Source organism: Pteropus vampyrus, unplaced genomic scaffold (genome assembly GCF_000151845.1).
Source record: "Pteropus vampyrus isolate Shadow unplaced genomic scaffold, Pvam_2.0 Scaffold27, whole genome shotgun sequence".
Lineage (NCBI taxonomy): Eukaryota > Metazoa > Chordata > Mammalia > Chiroptera > Pteropodidae > Pteropus > Pteropus vampyrus.
This window is the reverse complement of record NW_011888808.1, coordinates 4,459,969-4,486,028: the sequence shown is the minus strand read 5'-3', so window position 1 is coordinate 4,486,028 and position 26,060 is coordinate 4,459,969.

Sequence of the window (26,060 nt, the reverse complement as noted above, 5' to 3'; positions counted from 1 at the left end):
CTGAGGGTTGGAACAGAATTGAACCTGCATACTCTTACTTCCAGTGGCCAATTTACAGGATTTTTTGCTTATTTTTCCTTTCCAGCTTTAGCAATCTGAGTTTCCTGAGGGAGAAGACTTTCACCAGGGTGTGCAGCAACAGTCCTTTTAAACCTTAAGCTAAAATCAAGTAAAGGTGTTACTCCCTCAGCAAGAGCAACTGATCTTGATCACCAGAGGAAGCCGAAATATTGCTGTGCAATAATGGTAGAAAACAACATGTTTGGCACCCATGTGACCTCTGAGGCATTCCTTGGTATTTCTTTACCCAATTTTGATAAGTACAGGAGGCTGAGAGGGTTATGTTGACCAGGAACTCAGGCCCCACTGGGAAGAACTTCTGGGTCAACACACTGGGTAAGTTCCTAAGACAATAGAGATACTTGTCAAAAGTGAGGGGATTCTAGAATTAGTAATTGATTTCACACCACAGCTTCAGACCAGCTATGGTGATGAGATTGAAGTTTATACCACTTGAACTTCTTGTTGCAAATTATCTCAGGAAATGTAAACAACATAAATTCTAGAGGAAGAGTTTCCATGATTTATTACATAATGTATGTGCAACTGAAAGAACAAAAGGTGGGCTGGAGCTCTTATTTACCTAGCCACTGAGAGTCTTGGTGACTGATATCTTTCTGGCAAGTTCTGTTTTATGAACTTTCCTCAAAGAAGGCTGCCTTACTCAAGGAAAAACTCTCTGGGACACTCAGCATCACATGACTGGTTGGTGTGATCATGTGAATACACGGTCCCCTTCCTCAAAGTAGGAAGGTTCTAAAAGGCCACCTCATAAAGTGTCCATTGGGTTGCTCCACACCTCCACTGACACTGCATCAAAATGTAAATCCTCCCTTTGCCCTTTCCTAATTCCTTCACATCTCTATGGGCTAATACTGAAGACACCCCTGGGAAATTCTATATATGATATGGACAACATGAGTTGTCAACCAGAAAATGAAACTTAACCAAAATATTACCCCATTCTAACCAATTAAATAGAGAACAACTATCTATTGTCTCTGCTAGAGTACCAGATAGGAAGTTAGTGTATTCAGACTAAAATACTAATTGTAGACATCATAATAGTCTATAGGGCTAATTACTCCAAAGTAAAGTTTAATACACATAGAATTATGTTACCACTATTCTCCTTTATAATGTAACTTAATCATGGCGTTGGTAACGTAAGGAGCAAGCAGAATGCTCATTTTCATTGTCACTACTAGAAAAAAAAATGTAAAAGTCATATGTTAGTGGTTCCTGCCTTGTGGAGAAGTGGCACACACAGTTTTTAGGGGCATCTAGGGGTTAAAAATGTAAAAATATTTTAAGAAACAGAAACACTTGGGAATGTGACTTACCAAAAGTATTTTAAAATATAATACTATGAACAAATACACTTTTCTTTCTTCAATTTATTAAATAACCTGATGTCTAAGTAAGTGCACTAGGCTTCTCCAGTTACCTGACCCTTTTAAGTTACCTTGAAAAAAAAAAAAAAATGAAAGCATTTAGTTTAAGTTTTCTTATTTAAAATAGTTATGTGAGCAAAATTTTAGGGAATTCTTAGAGTAAAAAATATATATAGACCAAAAATTATTGTAAACTTGATAAAGTTAGAGCTACTTATCTCTCCTTTATTTTACTTTTTAACTTAAGTTTCAAAAAAAAATCACTTGCTAACTGGCATACTACTATTGTTTTTCTTAAATAGAAAGTTTTCAGATTGTGCTTTATTTTTTTTTAATATGCAATATTGACAACATACTTACTGAATTCATAAATATTGGAATTCAAAACATTTATTTAAAAAGCTATTATAAGTAAGTTCTACAAATTTGATAGAGGAAATGTAACCCCAGTTATCCTGGTGAAAAAAACAAAAAAAAAGTTGAGATAATTAGGACTGGATTATTGAGGCTTGAGATAATTAGGATGGAAATGGCAGCACAGAAGACGATGCTTGAACTTTTCAAGTCCCTTGGTGGCAGAGCACAGATTGGACTGCTGCTGGCCAGAATCCAGAAGGTCAGAATCAGCCAGTCGTATCTTTAGCCAGCAGTATTGAGTGGTACTCCATTTCCCCAAGCACAAAAGACAACAAGAGGTGAAAAAGTCTTTTCTTTTCAACTGAAATACATGTGGAAATTTCCCCGGTAGACTCTGCCTTCCTCTAGATCTTAAACCTTAGGGCAGGCAGATGGTGATTCTATTAAATAGCTTGCATTAGGGAATCCATTTTTATTTTGAGAAAAATCACAAACAAATCTTGGAGACAGAGCATGGGTTAGGTTACCAGTTTTTTAAATAATGCATAACTTAGACATGTTTTGTGTCAATATCTTTTAAAATGAAACCATAAATTATGCAGTCTTATTGAAAATGATGTAAAAGTACTGTTTCTGAGGATTATGGTAATTGAATAAAAACAACTAACTAGCAAATTTCATTGAAATAGATTTTCAGGTATGGTCAGCTGAGATGGTCAGCGACAAGTCCTACTATAGTGTTTAATAATTGTTAAAGCATTTAATGCATCATGAAAATAGTAGCAAAAGGTTCTTAATACCTATAGTGTAGTGAAAGGGCATGCTTGGTGAGAAGGAGTTGTTACAAATAGGACTGTAAAAAAGTCATTATAAATATGATCTTTAAAAAAGAATTGTAAAGCAGTGATGTATTTACGACCAAGGCCACAGCTGACCACAGGGAGTATGGAGTATGGATGCTCCTTCAAAATCATTCTGCTTTGAATCAAATGTGCCGAGCTTCTATGACTTCTTATCCTTCAGTCACTGGATATGAGCAGCTGCCTAGAATCAGGCAAGAAGTTGGACAAGGCAGCTTTCTTGGGCTAAGGGAATTTCTCGGAGAGGATTTCATCTTTGAGCTGTCAGTTATCAATATTCTAAATATGCAATTCCAATAATTTACCATTATACGAACCCACAATCTACGTTATCAGCTTTGATAAATCTAAAATACAAGATAAAGATTTAAATGCCTTTTACTTCTTTAGACATTCATCATTAAAACGTTCGGGACAACTCATATTTTGCAATTAAAAAAATTTACTGTTCTATCTTTTTTTTTTTTAATTTGTTCTGAGAGCTTATTCAATAGTGTAACAGGTAAGGACAAAATTATTTCCCGTTTTCTTTGTCTGTTTTCTTCAATACTAAAAGTCTATTTTCTGTTATCTTAGAAGAATATAATATTTTAGGTTCTCATTTGTTTGTAATCCACAGATTACGACAACTCTAAAATCTCTAGGGTTGATGGAGTATAAAGGTAACAGTATGGTCTATAAAATTAGATAAGAAAAATTCTTGAACAATTTAAGTGTACAAGTAAGAAATTCATGATGTAATAAAAATAGGGGTTTTTAATTTAATTTTGTTTTGTTTTTGGTTAAAATAAGCAGGACTATATAAGAAAGGAAATGAAAAAATATATATATTGGAAATTTCTGGCTAGGGTGCCTGAGTATGTTGTGATTTTTCTAACTGAAACATTTTGGGGGGAGAAGAAAAAGGTTTGGACATTTGAGGTGGAAGGATTTAATAGTCTCTTTCAAATATAAGCAGAAGACTACATAGCAAGATCGAAATCAGTATTAGAATATCTTGAAAGATGATAATAGAATCCACGAAAGCAAACATTTAACAGGAGGAAAATACCTATGAGAAAAGATGGTATTTCACAGCTGACAAAGGAAAAATAAAACAAACAAAATAAAAATTCACATGCAAAGCAACTATAAAGAAAATCAGACTGATATGTGGTCAGAGGTACAATCAAATTAGAAAACAATAGTTCTGTGGAAACCAAGAGAATGTGTTAGTGTTTATCAATAGCATCAAATAATACAGTGAAGTCAAGTGGAATCCTACATTAAAAAAAAAAATTGAAAAGGCCTTAAGTGTTCAGATTACAAAGACAGTCACTCCAAATATGCAGCTTCATTCCGAAAGTGGTAGTGCTGATCTGATAAAAGAGGCTAAAGAGAAATATGTCTAGAACATATTTTAACATCTCCTGGGGAGGTAGGCAGAATTTAGAAAGTGTCCCCCCACCAAAGTTTTCACCATAATTCCTGAGAATGTGAGAATGTCAATATAATGAATATCATTTACATGAATATGTTACTTTATATGACCACACACACTTGGCAAGTGTAATTAAGTGTATAATCTGTTGACCTTCCCATTGGAGTAATTATTCCAATTTAATTACTTACCCTAATATAATCGCATGAGCTTTTTAAAAGCAAAGTCTTTTTTCTTCAGCCTGCAGCAAAAGGGGAATCCAGTGAGACTTAAAGCCAGAGACTAACCGCAGAGTTGTTGGCTTTGAGCACTAAGTGGATCAGATGAGAAGGGATGCAGGACGTCTCCAGTAGCAGAGAGCAACACCTGGATGACAACCAACAAAGAAAGTGGAACCTCAGACCTACAGCTGCACAGAACTGGATTCTGCCATTGACCTGAATATCCCTAGAAATGAACTTTATTCCCGAGCTTGTCGATAAAAGTTTAGCCTGGTCAACACCTTGATTTTGGCTTTGTGATACCCTGAGCCTAGAACTCACTTGAGCCCACCCACACTTTGGAGCTACAGAATTGTGAACTAATAAATGGATACTGTCTGAAGCTACCAAATTTGTGGTAATTCCTTTTGAAGTGATGAACAGCTAATACACCCTGCTTAAAGAATAAGATTATCCCACATTTGTAAAGTAACATCCCAACCAACACAGACATGATTTCTCCAGAAGTAGACATTACAGGTGATTCTCAGCCATAAGTAATAAACCTGTTCCTGGTGAGACCTGGATACATGATCATTAAAGTCATCATAAGTGTACCAGGGATATGGTGCATCACGTTCAGAACTAATGCTTTGAGCATTTGTATTTATACATGCTTATGCATATCTATATTCAAAGTCTAAATTCTCATTCGTTTTTTATATTTAAGATTAGTATAATCTCTTCCTTCTGGAACTTAATCTCCATTTACTTCTGATCCTTATTATTGTCCATTATATCCTATAGTGATTTGTTTAAGTAGAATTCTGAACCTGGATTTAAATTCCAGTTTCAACAGTATTAACTAAGAACACTCAAAGTTAGAATTTGATATCTTCATTGTCTATCAATTTGCTTACATTAAATAAGGATAATAGTATAGGATGCAGAAGATTGTTGATCCCACACGTGAAGTATTATTAATTTAACATGAATCTTGTCAAAGATAAAGGGGTTGATTTAAGCATTTCTGTTTACTCCGCATCATTTGTAAGATATTCAAATGCAAGTTCAACGATTTTTTAAAAGGTCTTTTTTTTCTCAACGTGTTTGACAAAAGTAATGTTCTTATAAAATGTTTATATAATAGATAATAGTCTAGCATATGAAAACGTGAAAATCTTTAAGAGGTATCCACTTAATTTCTGTGTTTTAAAATATAAGTTGTTCCAAATACATGGAAACTAGAGTCTCAATGATTAAATATGCTTGCATTCTGTCTCAGGAAAAATAGCAATAAATAACTTTTGACAAATTTTTGAAATTTGAATATAAAGACTCGGGAATAGTATTTTACGTTATACTTACTGATTTTGAAACTGCAATGTAGACAGGTAAGGAAATAACATTTCTCTTAGGCTGAGCACTGAAGTATTTAGGAGGAAGGGGGTATGATTGCTCTAACTTACTCTCAAATAATTTAAGAAAAAAAAAGTTGCACACTAACGCACATGCATATAAATGGATAAATATATGTAGAGAGAGAAAGAAACGGAGAAAGGATGATAATATAAGTGGAACAAAATGTAAACAATTTAAGTAAAAGGTTTCTCAGAGTTGTTTGCAAAGCAGGTCCCTGAATAATGTTTTGTTCAATATTGTTTGTTTTGGTCAACCTTGTTTCATTATAAGGTTGATCAAACTAAATCAAACAAACAAAAACAATAAATTCTTGGCCAGGACCACTATTTGTGTGGAATTAGCACGTTCTGCCTATGTCTGTGTGAGTTTTCTCTGGGTTCTCCAGTTTTCTCACACATCCCAAAAATGTGCACATTGAATTGTCACATGCACATTGTCCCAGTCTGAGTGTGGATGTGGATGTGGGTGTGAGTGGTTCTGTGATTAGAGAATATCTTATCCAGGAGGGTTCCTCCTTGTGCTCTCAGCTGCCAGGGTAAGCTCTGGCCATCTGTGACCCTGGACTGGAATAAGTGGCTTTGAAAATAATTATCTTACTTGTTTTTATTCATCTTTCTTAAATGTATGTATAGCTCACATTTATTTCAATGTTTAATATTAGAAGTGGTTTGGGGTCTTTATTTAGAAGGTTGCTGATGTTTTTGTGACCAGAAATATGGCATAGGAACTTTTGTTTTTATCAATTAGCCTATCGAAATACCAGTTTTTTTGTATGTTGTTTTACTTTGTCATAGTTTCCAAGAATCTGTAAATGACATTAAGTGAGGACTTACTATACTATTCTTGCAACTTTTCTCTGAAGTTGGAATATTAAAGTCTAAAATAATGAGATTGTTTATGAAAAATATAGAATAGTATACAATAGATACATAACTTACTAATGTGTAACAATTGGTATGAAATTCAAAAACACTGAAATTATAAACACTGAACTTTACTAGTAAAATATTATAAATGTGATGACAAATACAAAAATATAAAAAATCTCCATGTATTTGGGACAACTTACATAGATTGTAACAAAAAATGTTATAATTTATAACTACACTAAATTAAAATACACTGTTATGTGAAACATAATAAAGCTCATAAAAACTTGTAGCATTTTATTCATGCCTCAACTTTCTCCATCATTTAGGATGTATAATTACTCGATGGGATAACTAATAAACTGAAAGGCAACATGGAATCCTCTGCACTACTAGTCATTTAGAAAAGCCATTTCAATGGTGCTAGGATCTTGTGCCTATTCAGACAAGAGAGTCCTCAGGTCACTACCAGAGAAAATCAATCATTTAAGCTTCATTACATCAAGTTCACGTGCCACTTAAAGACATTTCCCATTTAGGTAACTATAGAGATATATGTCCTTAATTCCTAACACAGATTTTATCCTATAATGTATCTATTTCTAAGAAATAGAACTTAAAACTGTTTAGTATCAACTACTAGGAAGTTTCTACGGAGTGAGAGTTGAGAAGATAAGAATTACTTGCAAAATATGAATTATATTCCTTTAAAAGATATTTCATCTTAAAATTGGATTATACTGGCCATTAGAAATAGGAGTATAGTATTAAGTGTCCCTTTGGCTGTTGGCTGATCAGCAGTTTGCCTTCGATTTGTGTTGGTATGGCCATTTAAAACTGTTCTTGGACATGAGGGCATTTTAGTGTTTTTATTCACCACTTCATATGGAAAATATACTGTTTGAAATTTATAAATAACAAGTTCATTTTTTATTTCTTTGATTAGTAACTAGACTGTTCAGATCTAATTTTACCATATGCTTTCATCAACAGTACAGAAATTTAAAATGTATTTTTCTTCATGGAGATGAGATGAACCTCTGCTTCCTTTTTATTTTTATTTTTATGTATTTTTGTTTCTGTTTTATACTATGTGCATTACATGCATTTTTTGGTAAGCTTTCTAAAATCCATCATATAAAAAGACAAAGTGTTAGAGAAATAAAGCCTATCGTACCACTACTTCCCTCAATATACACCAGGAAGCCAATTTGTCGTACTTCATCAACAATGAAACTTTTCAGAGGGGATATGTGTCCTTATAAAACCACACAGCCACCTCCCTTATGTAAACATCCTTTCCTAAGTCTTGCTTCTGTACCTATAATACCAGTTTCATTTAGTATATATTCCCAAGAAATCTACATCCAGTGCATGCCTAGCTATCACACTGTATTATTGGTAAACAGGGGCTGTTCTGGACAGCAGAAGTTAGGAGTGTGAATAATAAACATAAACTATAACATTTATAGACAGTGTAAACACTTTATATTATAATCTTTGCCCCTTTCTATGAATCTATAATTAAATACATTTCAAATAACTCATCCATTTACAATTAGAAACTGCTTCCATTTTTCAAGTGTCAAAATGCAGGATAAATTTAAGTTTCAGCATTCTCCCAATAAAAAGAAAACATAGGTATATAAAAGCACTAGTTCATGCTTCTGATATCTGACTAGTGAAATGGCAAGAGGACAAATAATAGTGGGTTCTAGCTCTCTGAAACTAATGGAAGAATCACTTGACCCTGTAGAGTCTTATTGTAATCATAAGTAGGTATGACTCTAATTGCTTTTGTATCTAGAGAACTGATATGAAGCAAAAGATTCTCTATTCCAAGTTTCCTGGTAAACTGGCTGTACAATTCCAATACTTTATGAAAGGTAGGTGTTTTATGCTATAGACATTGCTTGGAGGTGGTTCACTAGAGCTGATTCGATTAGTCATAGAGTACAATAGTAGTTTAAGTCTAATTTTTCCTAACCCAGTGGGTTTCACAATTTTATAGAAGTATCCAAGTACTTTAATACCTCATAAATTAAATTACTTCGATGTAATTATGCCAATTTGTCTCAAAATTAAACAATTTTAGTATATCTACCATATCATTATTTCCCTTTAATGCATAATTTTGATGTCATATACTACAACAATAAAACAAAAATGTGCTGTTTTAAGATTTAAAGACCATTAAAATTCTCATTCTTTAGAACAAGATGAATGACTTTAGTAGCATCCTTTTTCCTCCTTAAAAGAATGGAGTTGCGTTATTGCTCTTCATTTTAAATGATAGGCACTATAGTAGGATATAGCACCATTTTGAGAAAGCTGCTGTCATTTTACTCTGCACATTTGGGTTTCATAAATGCTAACTTTAATGATGCAGCATTTCCTTTGTAAAATTATCTTTTATAGTGGATGAACTGGTCATTAATTTCACTGTAAAGACATAATTTGTACTTTTTAATGTATTTTTCGACTAATCTATTTGTGTGAGCATAACAACTGGCAGCTCCAGAAAGAAGACAAGATAGTAAAAACCCACCTAAGTTCCATAATTTTTTTGATTTCTCTTCCCTATCACATAAAATTCAGCTTTAAAGTTTTATTTCTTTGTTATGCCGGTATCATAGTTATTTTGTATACAGATACTTCCATGGCATGGTGAATCAGGGTTACATCGGCACAGCAATTACACCAGATTGCACACTAGTTTGTTAATGCGCTATGACTTTTCCATGCAAATAGCTAAAATGAAGAGCTTGGAACTCAGTCACTTCAGCCATACATCTCCAGTTTAGTTTACTCTTTTTAAAGTCTGTTCATCTACATTTTTACTACAAATATTTCCCATTTTCTTTTCTCTATCTCAGTTTCAACTGAATATCTTTGAACCCACTGGTCTGGGAGTATATGGAAAATAATAATAATAATAATAATAATAATAATAATACTATCTTTTCAACAAGGCAAAAAGTTAAAAATACTCGAGTGTTCTGCAAATTCTATAAATGCTATTTAAATAAAACCTTTAATATATATTGGAGCAAAAATTTTAAATACCAAATGTTTGACAAATAGCTAATAAAAACAAGTTAATTAAATGTAACATCTTCCAAGGAAGGCACATTCTGGATAAAAGAAATTTAATTGCAAGATTCAAGAAATTTACTATACAAATATGATCTACTTTCCTCTGTGTACTTCCTTTACAAGCAGAGGGAAGCAAGTTAGTTACTTGACAGTTTGGAAAAAATTGCTTCTCATTATAAGTTCAATATTTATTTAGATACTTTTTTATAGTTGAAAAACATAAAACCAAAATAATTTACATCAAGATAGTGAAAAAAAGAAATCTATATTGTCACCAGAGGAATGCCTACGGGTGAATTCAAAGATATACATTTATCAACAGTTTAATTATTCTGGGTACTTAGGTTTCTTAACTCAATGGATTATATCGAATTGCATTGCAAAGTAACATTTCTGAGCACAAAGTTGTAACACTAAAGAAACAGTCATTTTTCTTCAAGGATCAAAAAAAATATATTTGTTCTATTGGTTGGATAGAACTTATTTGTATTTCTTTTAAGTAAAGCCCTTGGTAATATAAAAGTAATCATAAGTGAAAAGGAGGAGTTTGAAATCTAGTGATTAAACTTAATCATCTTTGTCTCTTTTGCCCTTGCCTCTTGCCCCTTTGTGCCTACTCGATAAAATAATAAGTAGGATACTTATTTCTACTAATTATTTTATCCAGGTTTCTCTGAGCTGTGGCTAGCTGGAAGCATGGATGTCACTAAGAAAAAATATCACGACATTGTAAAAAACAGAATTTCATTTAAATCATAGAGTCCAAGAAGATATTAACTTGACCACCGAAAAGTGGGGAACACAGTATTTGTCACAACAAAGTGTGTATTTATCCAGAAATCACATGAGACATGGCAGATGGTACACAGATACAGAATACACAAATAGAAGGAAAAACACATTGCCCTTCTCACAGTGTGGTGAAAACACACAGAACAGAATGTCTGGAATATGAGAGGGAAAAAAATGTGGAATGCAAATATATAAAGACTTCGTTCTTTTATTTACACTATCTCTAAATTATTACCAATTTCTTACCATATCCTTTGTAAGATGTGGTTGATTACAAAAACCTATTCAATATTCGCAATTCATATGCATATTTCTAAAGTATTGAGAAAAAACATATTTTGCATGATTTTTTCTTTCTTTTCTCAAAAATTCCAAGATACTCTCATTAAAGAATTCAAGTAAGAAGACAGATTTTGCACACCCCACCCCAGTCCATTATTCTTGATCTCGTATTGATAAAAACTACCAGAAAAAAAAAAAAAAGTAAATTTAAAGAGTTGAAGAGAGACCTAAAGCTAGAATACAAATCACATGGCAAGAGCAGGCTCCATCTTGCCTTACCAACTGAGCGATATTGGAATGGCATTGGCAGTACAAGAGAGCCCTAAAATTTCCTCCTGGACAAATGTTTATAGCAAGTAGGAATTGGTCATTGTAGGAGATGACATATTTAGCTATGGGTGATAATTGTATTGATTGAGTAGAGATGAAACAAAGGTCTGATTCTGGCTACAATTAGGGCTTTTGCTGCAATCTCTTCAGATGTCTTGATTTCCAGTCATTATTTTGGTATATTAAACCATCATTTTCCCTTATCAAGTATCCTAAATGCCACCATATTGTTACAAGCCACTTATTCAGCTTTCACCAACACTCGTTTGAAGTTCTTCTAGCTTCCACTCACTCTCTAGTTCCAAAGCAAGCCTTACATGTTAAGTTTTTTGTTACAACAGTATGACACTCTTAATCCTAAAACATGTCTTATTTAATTATCACTGTGAAAGAAAATTACTCCAGAATTTAGCAGCTTAGAAAATAAGTACTGATGCCTCCCAGTTCCTGTGGGTCAGAAATTCAGGAGTGGCTTAGCAACATGGTTTTCCGACTTAGGATCTCATGAAGTTGCAGCCAAGATGTCAGCCAGGCTGCAGTGTCTGGAGGCTTGGCTGCAGCTGAAGAAACTGCTTCCATGAGTATTCACACACATCACTATTGGCTGGATGACATAATTCTTTGTTGGCTGTTGGCAGGAGGCCTCAATTTCTCACCTTATGGGCTTTCACATGGAGCTGCTCAAGTGTCCTCATAATATGTCAACTGCCCTTCCACAGAGAGAGTTATCTGAACACAGACACACACACACACACAGACACACACACACACACACACACACACACACAGATAGAGAGAGTATACCACTTATGACCTGACCCCAGATGTGATGTGCCATCGTTTCTGCCATGTTCTGTTGATCACACTGACCCAGATACAATATGTGTAGAGACTATGCAAGGGCACGAATACCAAGAGATGGGAATTATACAGTCCTTCTTGGAGGCTGCTATCAAAGCTCTTTAATGTTTTAGTCCCCTAGAAAAAGGTGCAAATTTATGGATTTGTACTTTTTCTGTAATACAATGAGTACTGTCAAATGTATGTTATCAGCGTACATTGTAAAGTTAGCTAAAGTATCAAGATTTATCTTTCCTTCTGTTAAGTGTCATTAGTCTCTTTTTCCTGATTCTTTCCTGAAGATCAAAGAGTAATTCGTGGAGAGGAGGGATCTTCTTAATGTATACTCATATAAAATAAAAATTTGGACTCTTGATGTATTCGTTAACTGGTTAGTGGTCCAGCTACTGGCTGGATGCATCCAGTTCTTTCTTACTTCAGTGTAGTCCTTAGAAAATATGAAGTTTTTCTGTTCTAATTGTTTAGAGTTTTGGTCTTATTTCTCGTCATATCATATGGCTTACACGTCCTTACATCATTCCCTGAACACACACACACACACACACACACACACACACACACACACACGCTATGCTCTTTTTATGAAGCACTCTCTACTTTATCGTATTGCTCTAGCTATGCCAGCTTTTATGTTATTTCTCAACACACTGAAGGCATCTCTGCTTTGGGATATTCACTAGCTGCTGCTCTTGAACGGAATCATTTCCACAAGAATGCATCCCTCCATCACTATACTCAGGTCTCTGTTTAACATGACACTGACAAAGAAGCCTCTTTCAACCATGCTATTTTAAATAACACTGCATCGCCCCATTCTTTTTCTTCTCCTTACGAATTACTTCTCTTCCTAAACCCTTTGGCTATCAGACATATTATATATTTATTTTCTGATTTAATTATTTTTTTTTCTTCTTAACAGAAGTTATACTCCATAAAAGTAAAGACCTTTACGGACTTTTCTATTCTCAGCAAGGTAGAATAGTGCTTATAAAGCCCACTTTCTGCTCAGACTCAAAAGAGGAAACACAACCATTATTTACTAACATCAGAGACAGTTTCCATTTAAAGTGGAATGAAGGCGGAGTCTGAAGTCAAGGTATATTAACTCCCAATTACTTTCCATTTCCAATCCCAAAGAGTAGTTCAGAGCTCACTGCCCAAATTTGCCTCTCCTGGGAAAGGAAGGCTTATTCTTACCCTAAGTAGTATCTTTGGGGGTTTTAGCAAACAAAATGAGATAATGTTTTTCTTCATCTTTCATGCAGTCATGTACTAAAATAATAAGACATCCAAAGAGGCAAACTAATTTAAAACGAACTTACAATTGAGAAAACAAAAATATTAAAAAGCAAAAGGGAAAACTTTTATTAAAAATACCACTAAATGCAGAAGTATTAAAATAAAGGGATAGATATTAAAATATGTTATTATGCAAAATGAGATAAGAAAATAATTTTACAAATAGATATTTATATATTAAAATACAATATTTAAAAAAAATTAAATGATAACAAAAATAGGAAAATATATCTGAGAAACAAATTCTGAGTTGTGTTGTGGGTTGCATTGTGTTCTCCCAAAATTTATACTTCTAAGACCTAAACCCACTACCTCAAAATGTTTGTAATTGGGAGATGTGATTAAGTTAAAATTAGGCCTTTAGAGTGGGTCTTAATCCAATAGGACTGGTGTCTTATTAGAAGAGAAAATTTGTTTATATCAACTATAATTATTATTATTTTTTTTTTTTTAAGGAAATTTGGGCACACGGAAACACCAGGCATCAAATGCAGAGAAAAGACCAGGTGAGTATACTGTGAGAAGTAGCCATCTGCAAGTCAAAAAGGGAGGCATCTGAAAAAAAACCTGGGAACACTTTGACCTTGGAATCTTCAGAAGAATTAGAAATCTAATCTCCAGAAGAGTTAGAAAATACATTTCTATTATTTCAACCCCCCAGTCTGTGGTATTTGTTGTGGCAGCCCTAATAAACGTATATAGGTTAGAAGAACAAATCAGGTAATTCACAGAGGATATTTAAAAGGATCAACATATTTTTTAAAAAATAAGTTTTAAGTAAAATAGACACTGAAAGGCCAATAACTTGATTAGAAAAAAATCAAAGACTTAAAAATAACAGAATGGGTGAAATACTTGAAGAAATAATAGAGATAAATTTTTAAAAAATGAATACAAACCTATAAAATGTCAAATAAGGGAACAAAAGAAAAGTTTTCACCAAAAAATGTTTCGGTAAAATTGAAGACTCTCAAAGACAATGAGAATATTCTGAAAACTCTCAAGAAAGATTCCCATCACTTAGAGGCAAAAATATCAACATCATTATATGCACCATTAAAAACTGAAGACTGAAAGCCCTGGAATAATATGTATATAAATATTTTAAGCATTCTATGCACTATGGTGAAAAATAAGCTTGGGAGACTATATCAAGCACATCGTTTGGACTTCTTATAAGTTTCAATAATGAAAATATTTCTCCATTGGAACAATAGAGATTTCAGAAGCTAAAGCTAATACATATGAAATGAAATGATGATATGTGAGAAGTCAGTGGAAAAAGGACAGACTGTTACATTAGTGATGCTGAAAAAAATATTAGTTACTCACTTTCAAAAAATGAAAATGATTTTTAAAATGTATCTCTCTTCACATACACAAGTTAAAGACAAAATGTAGATATCAACATTATAAAATTTTTAAATTGTCAAAAAAATCTCTGACCTAGTTTTAAATGTGTTTTTTTTAAATAAAACACACACACACACAAAATAATACATTTAATCACATTAACATTTATAAAAAACATTCACTGAAAAGACAAGGCAGAATGAGTGAAAATAATTGGAGTGTAAATTTGTAAATCATGATAACAAGAGCGCCAGCTGTGAATGAAGGATTGGGCCAAAAGAAGTAAATCTTGTGGCTGCTGGATAATTAATAAAATGATTGTGAGAATTAGAAATTAGTGGTTAGTTAATTTCTTGCAACAATTGACTTACGCTTTGAAAAGTCAAACACAACTCAAGGTCTATTCACACAGACTCATCCCAAGGTTGGTTTCTCTGTCAATGAGGATAACACCACTACATTTTCTCATGTGATGATATTTATAACTAAGCCTCATTGTACACAAATGAAATCTTTATTTTTTATGTATTGATTCATCTAAGTATTTACTAAAATATTTTAGATTGCTGATGTTGCTGGCCTACATACTAAGAGCTTATGATTGAGAAATGACAATATTCCTCTTCTAAAAAATATAACTACAAGTACAAAACTGAAAAGATACTACATGATTACAAATTAAATTAGGGAGTAAGGATTAAGAGAGAAATATATTTTTACTTTATACTTTACTGTAATGTATCAAGCAAATAAACAGACAATGGTCTGGAAATGACTACACTATATATGACTATATATTACTCAGGAATTTGGAGCATTTTAAATTGGTGTACATTTGACTAATCTTTTCACTTATTCTCCACGTGGGAGAGTAAGTAGCACCGAATCAATGACGAGAAGTTACTGGGAATCCCACTGATAGACTAAAATCCATGTAGACAAAGCTTCTCAAAGCTTGGCATCTATTAAAAACTCATTTGGAAAAAAAAAAAAAAAGACAGCTTGGAGGGGTCCATAATCTCCAATTCTAAAAAGCAGTTTCTGCTCTTTAGCTCGATAAACAGTGACCAAATGGGGGGAAAAAAAAAAGCCCTAAAGGAGGATAGAGCACCACTTCTGATGTTTTAGGACATCTAATTCCATTCTATTAAACAAGATCTATCAATGCTTTATCAGTTTCCGATGGCTGTTGTAACTAAGTACCACAGACTAGGTGGCTTAAAACAAGAGAAAGTGTTGTTTCGCAGTTCTGGAGGCAAGACATACAAAACAAAGGTATCAGCAGGGCCATGCTCCCTCTGAAATCTGCAGAGAATGCTTCCTTGCTATTTCCTAGTTGAGGTGGTTCCCAGACCACCTTTGGCATTCCTTGGCTTATAGCTGTAGCACATCAATCTAAGTCTCTGTGGTCTCACGGCATTTCCTCTATGTGTCTCTGTCTCTGCATGGAATTTTCCTATAAGGACATCAGTCATATTGGATTAGAGCTCACCCTCACGACCTCATCTTAACTCGATTATATCTACAAAGACCTTATTTGCAAATAAAGTTACATTGTGAAGTGCTGGGGTTAGAATGTCAACATATCCTTTTGAGGGACACATTTCAGCCCATAACTGCTTCTCTCCATTGAAGTGAAAGGACAGAAGGGAAATGAGTGAAAGGCTATGACCGTGACTAGATCCGTTCTCTCATCCTAATGTACAGATTTGTACCTGGACAGATCATGAATATAAATGGTATATAATATATAATTCTATGTAATACATAATGAATAATATATTTTATAATATATCACTATGTAAAAGGTATATAATAAGTATTTATGAAAGATATTATATTACATGTAATTTATACATTTATATATAAAATAGTAGCATTTATTATTTATATATAATATACAATGTATAATATATTTATAGATATATAAAAGATATAGAATAGGTATATTAAATAGGTATATATTATATATATTTGTATATATATCATATATATACTATATGAGATGAGTGTTAGTTCTTGATTTAGACAATGTTTGTGGATATCGATGACTTTTCAAACTCAGATGTCATCTTCCTATTTTTCCACTTGGAAATTATTTTGATCTTAACATATCATTAACCATGGAACCAACACCAAAGAGAATTGTTTTTAAAATAAAAACATGGTAACTCTACCTCTCTGAGTCTTAGAAAAATGACCATGTTCAGTGCCTTGGGGAGTTAGCTACAAAATCTTATTACTTTTTTCTCTTTGATCAAAGGAGGAAGCCATCAATTTTTCTAAAGCTGTATCTGTCAATGGCTGGCTTTAAGAATACGTATGTAGAGGTTCTTGGCCATCAAATGAGAATGACACAATGGCTAAGAAATGATTACAATATATAACCAAGTTAACTGTTCTTATAAATTCCTTTTTCTAAATACGTGATTAATTTACAGGAAAAATAAATAAATACTCTTTGTTGCAGAGCTTTTTGTTAGTTTGCATTGCAACTTTCCTGACCTTTACTTGAAAATAGCCAGCAAATTGTTGAATATATATTTTTTAAGATTTCAGGGAAGTGAAGTCAAAACTTCTTGTGATAAAGGTTTATATAAGTCATGCAATATGTTTAACTTAATATAATTAAATGTGGTGTGTTTCAGAGAGAGTAACATTTAAAATTATTATTTTTTATATTTATCAGTGAACACAATGCATATAAGAGAAAGTAGTCCAATTTTTAGTTGGAAATATATTTGAAATTTGAAAAATTCATAACTTGATTTTTTTAGACCAGAAAAATTTCTTCAACTCTGACCCATGAGAGGACACATTAAAAAGTTCCTTTCTCTCAAGATTTCTTATATGCAGGATTATGCTTGCTATATATATGCTCCAAAATACTGTTTTCTGGCTTCTGAAAAAAGTGGAAACATGAATCAATGTGTATAGTACCATTTTATTTGGTAGAAAGATGAACTAGAAATTAAGTATAATAAAAAAAATGTATTATGTAGTAAAATATGGGAATTCTTTTTTCAGTACGCTATGAGATCTCCAAATTTCCAGCTTCATTGCAGTAACTTTTCTGATATTTCTTCAATTGTTTATGAAGTGATTGAATGATCAGAACAGCTTTCAATCTATAAGCTCATATTTATACATAAATAAAATAAAATTCTATTTATTTTAAAAATAAAACTGCATTTTAGAATAGTTGTAGACTTAAAGTGTGATTGTCTCTATACACTGCATATCTGATTTCTCTTATTACTATCTCACATTAACATTGTGCATTTGTCACAATTAATGAAAAACTATAGATTTCTTATTAACTGAAGTCCATACTTTATTCAGATTTCCTTCTCTTTCATGATCCTATCTAGGATACCACATGACGTTTAGTCTTCATGCTTCAGATTCCTCTTAGCTGAGACAGTTTCTCAGATTCTTCTTGTTTTTTTGTAACCTCGATACTTTCAAGGACTATATTAGTCTGCTAGAAAGGCCATAACAAAATACTCTATACTGGATGGCTTAAATAACACAAATTTGTTTTCTCTCAGTTCTGGAAGCTGGAAATTTGAGATCAGGATGCCAGCATCAGCATAGTCAGGCTTATAGACGGTTGTTTCCTTACTATGTCTTCGCATGTGGAGAGAGAGATTCCTCCCTCTTTTTATAAGGCTACAGTTTTAATGGACCAGAGCCCCACTCTTATGGTCTCATTTAACCTTAATTACCTTTTAAAGACCCTATCTCCAGATATAGTCACATTGGGGGTTAGGGCTTCAAAGTATGGAATTTGGGAGAACACGACTCAATTTATAGCAAGTACTGATAAAGCACTTTGTTTCTTTCTCTCAATTGAGGTTTCTTTAGTATTTTTCTTATTATTAGATTGGGGTTATATATTTGGGGGGAGGAAGAACACAAAGGTGAAGTGCAACTTCTACTTTCTCCTGGATTATTTCATTTAATCTTATGCTATTGAATGTAAATTATTTAAAGATAGCCAACAATTATTTGTATAGTTCAGTCCTCACCATATTTAGATATGTATTCAACCACTTGTATGATCCCCAAAATGGATATAATCATTCCTAAATCTCCAATTTTACTACCTGTAACTCCTTTTGCTCATGTAAACTCCAAATATACTGGCTTTTTTCAAGTTATTTCAAAACAACAAGGCCTTTTCAACTAGTCTTTGTTTATGTATTGTTTTCTCTACCAAGGGTATATTTCCAACAGTCTTGGCATATCTATCTTGTTCTTCCAGTCTCTTCTAAAATTTCAACCCCTTAATAAAACCTATCTCACTACCAAATGAAGAAAGATATTCCTTGACCCTCCACCATTAGGAATAATTACTCGGATATTTTCTTCCTTTGGTTTTTAGCACTCTTCTCACAATGCAATCATGCATTCATTTGTTCCTTTATTTATTTATGGTCTTTCTCTTCCAATAGCTGAAAGTTACATGAGGAAGTTGTTCTCATGGAATACATAACTGATTGCTGTACCTCTTCATGTACAATAATAAATAAATTACCTGAAAGGTAAAAAAAAAAAAATCAATGTTTACTGACTGCATTAATCAATGTGGTTGTATGACCATCAGTCATTTAAAACATTGAAATAAAGAATCAGAAGTTGAAAAATAGTCATTAAAAATTGAAATCATGTTGATAGTGGGGTTCCAAATGTTAAAGATAGCTCTGTCAGTGCAGTTCATTTGTTTTGTGATTAAAATGAGCAGTTATTGAACTGACTCAAGTATGTATGGTCTTCTAAATCAATGAGAAACAGAGATTTTAGTTACCGTTATAAAATGTTGGTATAGTATAGACGTCTTTGATCTATTGCACAAATGAAAAACAAAGAGATTTTAGAATGCCCAGATTACTCAGAAAAATTTTTAGTTAAGTAATCATCTCTATATCGTAGGCAAGAGTTGTGTAGTGTCAAAAATATAACTCTCAAAACACTCTAATCTGTATTTAAATACCAGCATTACCACTTTGTACCTGTACAAATATGAATATGTTAGATAAAGATTTTGAACTTTAATTCATCCAAGTATTTAAAAAAGGTAATAAAATATGATACATATTAAAGATATTTAATGAGAATGATAGTTACATTCTTTGACAAAGAACTCAATATATAACAGAGTTTATTTTATCTTGTTTTCTTTTTCTTTTTTAACATTGTATTCATCTATTACAGAAAACATTGCTGTTCTCATTTGTAATTCTAAGTAATAATCTTTTTCTAATAGCTTTATCATTAAGCAGGGGAAATAAAAAAAGTGAAATGAGTATTACAGTGTTTTACATATAATTAGCCAAAGTCTTAATAATTATATTCTGATATTTGTATGACTGATAATAGCAATTATTAAGTATCACTGCTATTTATTTTTAAGTAAATTTAATGTTGACTATTAAGGTACTTCAAATTAGTTGACTTTTCCTTTCATTACTGTCATTTTTTTTGTACATTATGCAAGAAACACTTAAGAATGTTAACCCATGATTCACTTTTATAATTCTGTGACTGTATATAATATAATATATTTGATGGTAATAATCTAGACACTATTTTTTAATCTCAGTGATAGATGTACATGTAGTTCAATATAAAATTTGTATTATTATCTACCTATTTTAATAGACAATTCACTAATGAGTATTCTGAAATTGTAAATATTCTTTGAAACTGCTTTTTATATCATTGGAATCCTCAAATATTTGTTAAGCACTTATTTGACAGACACTATCAGATATATAGATTGTCACAGAACTAAAAATAATGTAAATTACTGATGAAGCTGATTTACTTACTCCTCTTAATTCTGAGGTCCTTAAATAAATAGATTTAGCCACTTTATTATAGTCAGTTTTAAAAATCCATGGGCCCTCCAAATCAAAGCCTTTGCTGATAATATTCATAGTATAGAGGAGCAAACTAGAATATATTATTTACAGGTAGGTGGTTCCTGAAGAATGAGAGGAAGTAACACTTTAAGCCACGTCAGCTAAAACTCACCAAACAGAAATTCAGCCCTCCTCCTTAGAAAGGAAAGGAGAGATGGAGAAGAGGCCAGAGATTTTTAAACCAGAAGAGTGTATTATTTTTTTTTAAATCTCCCTCTCTTGTTTAGAAAGCAGTTACTTATTTTAACCTTCAATGTATTGTTAGTTGATGCAATCTTTATTACATATATTATATAATAAGAAATCAGGAAGGTAAGGCAATTTGCTCAAAAAGTTTTACAACCAAGAGAGATTAAGGCACAAATATTATAAGCAGGAAAATATTGAATTCAAGGGTAAGATTTACATAGACACAAATAGCAAGTACACAAGACTATCCTGGTAATAGAACACAAATACTTAATTCTTGTCCAATTTGAGAAAGGCCTCATTTATATTAATTTCTATGAAGGTGTCAATGATTCGTTCCATCTGAGAGCCCAACTTAAACTTTCGTTTTTAGGAATTGTCATTCTAATATAATTCTATGTGTGTGCACATAATATGTCCAATTTGCCAGATTAGAAATACATAACTAAATAAATGCATACATTTACCTTTGACTTGTATATAAAATGAAACTCATATGCAGCTTGTCCCAATCAGTTTGTGGTGATTGGACATCTTCCACTGTAAAACTACACAGTGGTATGCTAGATGATGTTTGCTCTATTAATAATATGTTGAAGGTTACCAAATAAGCTTCCTTGGGATTTCACAAACCTACAGTTGTTAAATTAGTGAAATCAAATCAGTGAAAAAGCAGAGATTGTTGCACATAGTCTACTATCTCAGGAAAAGAACACATACTAGTTGCTACAAATTGAAAACTGATAAAAAAAATTAATTAACAAACAAAAAAAATCCTTCTAGGAAACTTATCTTGTTTTAGACATTAAATATTTGTTGGAAAATAGATTCAAGTATTTTTATAATCTTCAGGTTTTGTCAGTCAACAGTATTCAGAATACTTTCTCTTACTTACTAACATTGGTGAACAGATATGATCCAGGAGGTTCTACACAAAATCTTAGGAGTCATAATTTTGATTTTCATTAAAAGCTCTGCTTTCCCAGAGAATTTTTTTTTTTACTCTAACTTTAATTTGCATGGATTTGTGAATAAGAATCCTTGTTTTTATTTTAAAAACTGGTTTTATTAAAGAGAGATGAAAGACATTTCCACACATAAAATTAAACTAGAAGTGTTTTGAACACTAAGAAATTCAATTATTAACTATTTTGATAAAATATTCTATATAATATGATCCTCCATGGTACTAATTGTTTCAAGCTTTATGCAAATTACCTCTTTCTTATTTTCTATTATTTTAATACACATGAATAAACTAGTCTCTTTACTCGAGAGATTTATAGATGAATACATTGTCTTCAATTGTTGAAGTCTATCTCCATTCCTCAACCTCAAAACAATATACATGACTGTGTTTCTTGGAATAATTTTGAAAATGTATTTAGAGCTTTTAATTAGTTTTACAGAGTGAGTTTATTTCAACATTGTATTTTTTTTATTTTAAAGTGCTTATAATTTAAAATTTTATTTGACTCAAAGTATGAACACATATTATTATATTAAGAAAAGACACAAACATTTGAAAAACTCAATTCTATCCATGTGTTTAATGCAAAATTAGTTTGTTTCTAACATTACAATTGTACAAAGAACCATTCATATGACATTAAATATGAATACTTTAATATATAATTAAATGACACAGTTGGTGTATATTAACCAGACATTTTAAAAAGAGCTTGAAACATGTTAGCAAAATTTGAGGGAAAATAAAAGAGACTCTTATGTTGCTCATAACTGAAATTAAGATATTTCATTCTTAATATAAAAATAATTGTACTTCTTGATGATAGGTTAAATTGATTGGGATACAATTTAATATTTAAGAAACTATAAATAAAACCATTTAGATTTCAACTGACTAGAAAAATTGTTTTCATAAATTCTTGAAAAGCCAACCTTAAAATAGTGCTTAATAGTCCTTTAAGTATATATTGACTTATGGTGGGAAGCTTTTAAATAAGAACGATGTGAAAGTCTTAAAAATATTGGAATGGAAAAGGATTATTAAAATGTCTTAGAAGTTTTGATGCAAACAACATACATCATTTTTGATAATCGTTAGAAATTAATATGCTAGTAAATTTTTGGTTGTTTTATGTTGTTGTTTAGTGGTGGTGGTATTGAGTCAGGAACAATATCATGAGATTTATTACAATGCAAATTTCATAAATATTTTGGCTAATAACTAGTCCCTCAAACTGCTAATCTGTCCCTCAATTTATAACTCACATAGTTTTGATTAGAATGTTATCATTTTGTTCAATCATAAAATAAATAAAATAAATTCAAGATAAAATAAATTCAATTCAGATTTCTGGAGGTTTTTTTTAGTTTTTTACTAAGATATATAAATACAGTCTCAATTTGGAGGCTTATTTACCCATTTTTAAAATTTTTAATTGTAAGTGGGATCCTTTATATATTTATAAAAAATAATAATGATTGATCACGAAATAGTCACAAACTAAGGTAGGTAAAAGATTGACTACCAAAATTACAGTTATAGTAAGTGTGAAGCTGTACTCAAGGAGAAGACCTTGAGTTTCAGTCTGAGGGCATTTGTGCTGTATACTTCATATAATTCAGGACTTAGAAATTTCCTAATGCAAAGTCCATTCCTTTTTTATCAAAGCCATTTCAAAAACAGGACCAAAATAAATTATTATACCCTGTTTTGTTTGGTCTCTTAAATTTCTGCCATTAGCTTAATAATATATACTTACTGTAAAATAGTATTTAAATAATATTTGTTTTTATTAATTTAGTGTAAATGAATCAATGGTACTAAAGAACTTAGGAATTTTGTTTCAACCTTAAATTTTTTTCAATATTATTTTTTACTACAAAACAAATTGATTTTATATGATATGCCTAAAATACATAATTTAAAAAAATAGAGTGTTCTTTGGTAATTCACTTTTAAATACATAGCATTATCAATTTTAGTGTAACCTAAATAAGAATATTACTTATTCTTTTTCTCTGTGACTGATTTTGAGTTATCATTATTTGCTAACTTCTATGTATATTTTACTCAAATCTAATACAACACACACACACACACACACACACACACACACGCACACACACACACACACACACACACATACACATTCTCTCTCTCTCAAACATGACAGGAAGCTCATGATTTGGAAGAATGCTCTACCTGACTAAAAACATTGCATACAATCCCCACCTTTCTCTAAGAATTCTACCTTTCTATTTTTGGAACAAAGCAAGTTAATTGTCTCTAAGTCTTTTATCTGCCATATCTGCCATATGTATAATAAAAACATTTTATTTTTTCATTATTTTATTTATTTTTAATTTCAGAGCTTTTGAACTAACAGTTGTGCTCAGATATGTATTTTTGTTCCAAGCCTTAGGCTTCCAGCTAAGCCAAATCTATTTATGCTAACGATCTCCAACAGCTGCACTCTGCATTATCTGAGGCTTCTGGGAGGTCTTCCAAGGGAGCTCCAAATAGAGCATATTGCCACGATCTAGTGTGGAGTGCTGAAAATAATGTCCCACCTGCAATGATTTCTGTGCCACAGAAAACTCGTAGCTACACTGTACTCTAAATAAGAGAGAGGGATGGGGAGAAGGGAGGGAGAAAGAACATGGCGAGCTAGCTATTCTATATGTTTCCAAATGTTTATTAATCCTATTCATCCTCCCTTTGTGTATTCCTTGGCTTATTAATGATAATGCAAAGTAGTGAACTGTTAGCTCAATGACCCCAACCCAGCCGGGGTCCCGCGCCTTTCCATATTCTACCTCCTACCTTTTATTACTTCCTATGATGTGAACAGCAGCCCATGGAAAGAATTGGAGTGAATCATACAACAATCACCGCTATTAATGAGCTTAAGAAGCACAGTTCATGAAAATACACTGGTTTGCAGGAGACAAAAGAATGGAGATTTTACCACCTATAATTCAAATCATGAATGAACATATTAAGCTATTTCTGTGACATACATGAATGGTTAGAGCTGAAGAGGGTTGTTCAGAGGGACTGCATCAGTGAAACCACTACTCATGAAAAATAACTGCAGTGCCATCCTTTATCGGCATTAATGATGCTTAAAATGTGTTCTTGAGCATACACATATGCTTACACTTGTACAGAGATATGAAAGCATTCGCTCTCTCTAGACATTTTTTTTAACCAAAAGATTAGTGCAAGTGACTTCCGTAGTTCAGCTTCATAACTTTTCTAATAAAAATTGAAAAAGTTTTGTTACAGTTTGACAAATGATTCTATCTGTGGCAAACTCTTGGAACCATAACCATTTTTTACATAGAGATGTGCCAAAATACTTGAAAATAATTTAGGCAGCTGACAGACTCTTTTATTTGCTAGTTTAAGACATGGCCTTTAGTCATTAGCTTCCACTTCCTCCACCTGAATACATTAGTCAGAAATTAATATTACAGTGATACAAAATTCCATCTGAAGGGTTATTTAAATAAGACAAAAGAACAAAACAAAAAACATCATTGCAACTTATTTATTACATAATTCAAAGATGCTGGAAATATCTAGACTATTTAATATTTCCAAAATATGTCTTTGATTGGAGTTTTTCAGGTTTTAATTCATTTTTCAGTATATGTTTAAAGATCAGTTTTAGAAAGCTGAGTTTTTTCTAGAAGATAAAAGCTAAGAGACAAATATCTCTGTGTTTTATATGAGTAAATGACAATTTATGAAGAAAACAAATTAGGTAAAATGTTTATACCACAATTTGGTTCTACCAGTGTCTTCAATATTGACGTTAAAGGATGATCTTTAATTCACGTGCAGGTAAGCTTTTAACTAGTTTTACAATTCTCAATATCTACTTCTATTTATTCTACACATTGCATTCTGAAGAAAATCGATATTATTTGCTTAGTAATAAATTCCCTGAACTATATAAAATGTCTTTTAACTGTTGCACCGGGGGATGAGAAAGGGGTTTTATACAGTTATAAGTATAATTTCAAGGTTTTCAGCATATGAGTTGGGAATATAAGTCTTCGGCTTCGTTACATTGATAACATTTGGGAAGGGCGAGGAGAATCTGTGATAATCAACAGCTACAAACATAGAGCTAATTAGCTCCTATACTTAGCCGTAAACTTTGAATAATTCTACTCAGAGGTACAGGGATGTGTTCAAAATAATCAAGCCTTCCAAATGTTTCTGGACATGAGTGTAAGTGTAAAAGGTTTGGAATAATTTAAAAATCAAAGTCATTTTCTTATATATTAGTTACAATCATTAAATATGTTGGACATCTAACTTGTGTAATCTCGGTTCTGCTTATCGGTCGGTCTTCTTTTACAAAATAT